Source organism: Cyprinodon tularosa, unplaced genomic scaffold (genome assembly GCF_016077235.1).
Source record: "Cyprinodon tularosa strain WSP-4 unplaced genomic scaffold, ASM1607723v1 ctg1068, whole genome shotgun sequence".
In the NCBI taxonomy this organism is placed as follows: domain Eukaryota; kingdom Metazoa; phylum Chordata; class Actinopteri; order Cyprinodontiformes; family Cyprinodontidae; genus Cyprinodon; species Cyprinodon tularosa.
The window spans coordinates 154612-160611 of record NW_024037858.1 but is presented as its reverse complement, the minus strand read 5'-3'; positions in this window follow the sequence as shown (position 1 = coordinate 160611).

Sequence of the window (6000 nt, the reverse complement as noted above, 5' to 3'; positions counted from 1 at the left end):
CTGCATGTGGGTCAGATCTTTAAAGCCCATTATGACTATATATATATATATACTGTATATATATACAGCCTTGGTCTTTCTGCATGGAGTTAGCATGTTCTCCCTGAGCATGCATGGGTTCTCTCCAGGTACTCCAGCTTCCTCCCACAATCCAAAAACATGATTGTTGGCTTCTCTAAATTCTCCTTAGGTGTGTGTGTGAATGGTTGTTTGTCTCTGTGTTGCCCTGCGATGGACTGGAGACCTGTCCAGGGTGGACCCCTCCTCTCACCCACTGACAGCTGGAGATAGACACCAGCAACCCTCGCGACACCGCTTGGGATTAAGCGTGTCAGAAAATGGATGGATGGATATATATACATATATATATATATATATATGTATATAAAAGATAAAACAGGGTATGGTTCCAATTTCTATGGAATTTTAAGGTAATTTTTCTTGAGGTGCCCTGCCTTTACCACTTCTCCCATGATGTTGACAGGATCAGACGTGGATGTCTAAAGTTATTAAAGTATTATCAAATGAAGCCCAGGCAGACGTTCAACTGAATAAACTGTCTGCAGTCAGAGGGTCATCCATCTGCGAAGCATCCAATTAGCAATCAACCACACCTGCTCGTAATCCAACAGCGTCCTGCTTAAGTCTTCAGCAGCTCAACCTGCCATCAACAAACATTGGAGTTGGACCGCATGTCAGACTTTCAACCCTCCTCCATCCCCTTCTCCACCATCCTTTCAAGCTCCTCTGGCTCCTTCTCCATGCTGCTGCCTCGCCCCTATTGAAGTCATCCTTCAGACTCGTACTGCTTTCACGAGGCACCCCCAGCCGGTCTGGCAGAGAACTGCCATGTTGAGCCTGGTTCAGCCAGAGATTTCTTCCCAAAGGGGAGTTTTTTCTCTCCACTGTTGCTCTATGCTTTCTCATCATGGACTTCATACTAACCTGCACCTTGTTCCAGCTGACAAACATCTTCATACCATCTCCATTTCACCACCAGTTTTAAGCCTGGGGGGGCTTCATCCCTGTTCTCATCCAGGAACTCATGCATATAATAAAATTCATTAAGCGCAAAGCCATAAAAAAAAAATCTTCCTTTAATTAGTTTTTCAGGTTGAACCGTATTTAATAAGTGAGTTTGAAGGTGGAAAACTGCTGTCTGGTGATGTTCGATAGCTTAAATATAGCTTTGGGGCCTCAAGTGGTGAGATTAATCCAACCAATAAGCAACAATGGAAATTTGCATTGTGCTTTCCTGTATACAAACAACTAATCCCAAACCTGTGGAAGTAAAAATCCAGTGGGATTGATGGAAATTACTCTGTCAACTCAAGGCACTTTCACTGGAAGATGGGAAGTGCAGTTCACTGCAGTGACTGACTGTGGTAGATAAATAAGTAAAAAAGTATTCCAGCTAACTTTTCAACAACAAAAAAAGAAGGACTTGTCAGCACCCTTCATCTTAAAGCTACAGTGTGTAATAATTACAGGCATATAAAGTCAGAAATTTAATATATTATACATAACTATGTTATTTATCATCACCTATGAGCTCAGCCTTTTAACCATAATATTTGCGCTGCCTTAGAATTCGTTATTTATAATTACATAGGAGCGGGTCTCGCAGCCATGGAGGCTGACATCTTTGCGCTACGGCAGCGCAGAGGCAACAAACTAGCGATTGCGAGATCACCCATTACGCTCGAAAGTAACTACGGCAAGTTGAGAGAGATGAACTGAGACGGTACTGAACAGTAGATGGCAGTATTATGCCTGAGAAGCGTTTAGTCTGCCTGAAACCAAAGAAGAAGAAGAAGCAGGTATACTGCGCCTCAGTAACAAGAAAGGTGAACAAGGCGGCAGGCGTGAGTGACTTTGCAAACTGTTTGGCACTGTGTGGCCAAACATCAGACGAATGGAGGATCATGCCTACTCTGTATCACAACGAAAAGCAGCGGACACCGAACCCCCGTCATCTAAGAAGCGGAAACACGACGAGAATAAAAGCAAGCGTGACAAGAAACGGCAAAAAACACGGATCAACATTGGCACGGCATTTACACGATGGAAGTCACTGATGGAGGAAAAAGGTTTTCAAAGTGACGCTCAAGTTGCCAGTTTTCTCTTGGACAGGTAATTAATCCTACACACACAATTGTCTAATATCACTGCAGTTTTTGGAGTACAGGATGCTCAGACCTGTCTAAAACAATAACATGCTGCGTGATGATGCTGTTACTCTCCAGTATACTTATTCAGCAACGTCCCTGACGTTTCACAGGTAATGATTCAGTAATTTTCTGTAAAATAATTTTCTGGATATATACCTCGGTTACTTCTCTCCGGCTCCTTTGGAGATCTTCAAGCGTTTCCTCCTCTGCTCTCACCCCGCTGGCACCCCTCCCTCGCCTGGCCCTAGCTGCACGGCCTCCCTGCCTTCGCCCTCGTCCTCTCCCTCGCGTTGTAACCCCCGTGCCACCAAAATGACTTGGACTCTGTAAACGGGGAATATATATTCTTCCAGCGAACACAATCTCGCTGTTAAACTAATGACTACAATTAGTAGTCTGTTTATATCACCATGCAAAGCAGCTCACCAAAACGTCACAACGATGTAGAAAAAATAACGGGTATATTTATTATCTTAAGTCTACATGAAATCTATACCCTACTCAGACTAATGAAATACTATCTGTAAAATTATCTATGTAAACAAACCTCATCACTTGAGAAGGTAGGTGATGTGGACGTCGTAGAAGAAATTTTGTCCCGTAACGCTCGCCATACTGTTGGGGGGGAGAAGCGGTGGGGGGGAGATGTTCATGTTGCTGCGGTCTGCAGTCTGACCGCTAGATGTCGCTGAAAATTACACACTGTAGCTTTAAGTTTTACTGCACTACTCCCTCGTCTTACTTGACTTGGAAACCCATGCAACACTCTGAAGGTCCAAAAAAATAAAGTTAAAAACAATCCACCGGACTTTCTTTCCGAGTCTGAAGACGTTTCCCTTCCATCCAGGAAGATTTTTCAATTCAAAATGTTCCAGGTGTTATCCAGCAGCCCAACAAAGGCTTGTTTTGGTTTAGAAAACATGCAAATTGAAAACGACGAAGGGGTCCACCCCTTTGGAATGGGGGTCGTTTGGCTTCTTTTGTTAACAACACTCTGAAGTAGAGTCCTGCAACAGGTCGGGTACCTGCGGGTCCCCGACGGGTCACCCGCTAAGATGCTCTTTTGTGGGTGAAAAATACATAAATAAAAATAAACGGGTCGGGCGGATATTTTTTTAGTGCGGGCGGGTAGTTGGTGACTTTTTCTTTATGCGTGTGTGTTGTTATGGACATCAGAAATGTTCTCTTAATCAGGCACTGGGGTCACCCTTGTTGTAGCTTAAAGCCCTGCCAGCAGTGTGGGCTTCCCTCCAGAAAGGCCACAGTCAGTGTATACACATCTGCTGCAGTGTTAATGGCACTGTTCTGCAGCGCAGCGTACTATAGCCTATTACTTGATGTGTTAACGGGTCGGGTTTGGATTTGAATTGAAGATATCCGCAGGTGACGGGTCGGGTTCGGTAGTCATCCTAACGGGTTCGGGCGGGTGCGGGTTGGTAAAACTCGACCAGTGCAGGACTCTACTCTGAAGGGGGTGGGGCCATCTGTTATGTGCGTTGTTCGGATTAGAGGTAAAAACCCAAGAGAACATGACCACAAGGCTGTTTCCTAACTTTGTCAGCATCTCCACTGCTTGATGCTGGGGGTTGGTGTGGCATCTGGGCCACTGAGCGGACTGGCTTCAAATCTTGTCTCTTTGGTCCTCGGCCTGCTGCAGCCTCAGCCTCTCTAATAGCTACTTCTGCACTTGGGCGGTTGGCTGGACCGTTGCAATGATTGGTGTTTGGCTGCATGGGGACGCTGAGCATTGATCTCTATTGATTCACTGGATATCCAATTCAGGAAAACCTGAAGTCACTTGCTGCCATCTTGGTACTCCCTACTCTCACAGAGTCATGCCATAACATGCCGACGTGTGCCGCATTTGGCTGCCGGCCATAGAAAAAATATCGCCCTTAATCTATTCCCACCATGGTTTGGGAGTTGGGTCTGTACTACTGATGACTTTCACCTTGATATTTTGGCGCTGATATATAAATGGGGGCAAGAACAAATCTGTCTTCCAACCTGTGTAAGAGTATTGTGAAATACCACATTGAATGTAACTTGCTGACATGGATGCTGCTATAAAGACACAGATCTCTTGTCTTGCTTCAGGGAAAATATTTTTTGTGAGCGATTTTTGTGAGTTCTTACATTTAAGACATTTTTCATCCTTTATCTTTACACGAAATGTGTAGAATAAATATGTGGACGTTTTTATTTTGCTTTTAAAATTGCAAAGTCAATGCTTGTAAATGAAAGAGTGGAGAGAGTAAAGTAGAAGCGGCTGAGATTAAAGGTAATAAATTTAATTAATGGAAGTACCATCCTAAGTAAGAGGGAAAGTAGAGGAATTTGTAATCAAGGTTTGAAAGGTAGTTTGTTTTTTGTTTGGAGGCCTGAAATACCCAGTACATTTCTGCGGAGGTAGAAAAGGCAGAATACTCAAATGCCATGAAAATATTCATCACATATGTATATAGCTACTACGGGATACTTCCTTAGGGCCATTCAAAGACAAATAAAAAATTTAATTTAAAATGGCATATCTACGAGAAAAAACACGCAAATTTACAAATTAACACACTCAAATTTACGAGATTATAAACACACAAATTTAGAAGGAAAATGTAGAAAATTAATGAGACTAAAACACAAATTTACCAGAAAAAAACATGCATATTTACAAGATTTTAAGAATGCAAATTTAGAAGAAAAATGTAACAAATATACAAGAATAAACATGCAAATTTATTGTATTATTAATTTTTACTTTAAAAGCATCCATGAGTGGCCATTGTTCCATCTCATTCCATTGCTAAAGAAATAATGTTGCATGTGCTTCATGTAGCCTTCATTAACATGTATCATAATCTTGCATTGTTCTGCAAATGTACATGTTTAAATCTTGCAAAATTGCTACTTTTTTCTCCTAAATTTGCATGCTTTCTTTTTATCAATTTTCTACTTTTTCTCTTATAATTATATCTTTTAATTTCGTAAACGTTTTTGTGTTTATTCTTATGAAAATGTGACTTTAAATTCCAAAATTTAAGTTAAATTTTTTACTGTGTTTGAATGGCCCTAATACGCCGTTGTACCTTTCAAACAATATATGTCTTTCGAGGTATTTTCATGTGTATTTCAGATGAGCCAATCATCATGATGTTTGTACTCAGACATAACAGCAACAAGGCCTGTTGGTTAACTTATCTGACTAATCGTTTAACTTCTAATTAGGGCTATCACGATAAATGACAAATGAAATATCGCGATATCAAGAAACTCACCGCGCTACAAAACCACCCACCGCCATCATTGTATGTTGGGACAACAGTTGAGAAGGACAAAATGGCAGCTGCACTGATATCAAAACCAAATGTTACTTCTCCACTTTGGGAGAATTTCGGTTTTCAGCCAAATGAAAAAGGGGGAGCCTGACAATTTAAATGAGGCAATCTGTAACACAGCGAATGTAAGGGCTCATCTATCTAGCTACCACCCAGCTGTTACGGCGCAGCTACTGCCGCGTCCTGCCACGCAGAGTCGTGGGGCGGCTCATAACAGCCGACAGCTTGGAGTCGGCAAAGCGTATGCTTTAGTCGCTAAGTTAGCAGAGACAATGACGACATAAATGTCTCACAGCCGCTGTTACACGGTACCGGGTTGAAGAGATGGTGCCATTTTCCACTGAGGAGAAACCTGCATTCCGGTCGCTCCTCTAATGAGCGCACTGTCCGAGAGGGTTTGCAGTGTCGCTGGAAATGTTGTCACCCCTCTCATATCCTCTCAAACCATAAGGTTAACATGCTCGTTTTACTTGCCCTCAACAAGGACATGGCTGAGC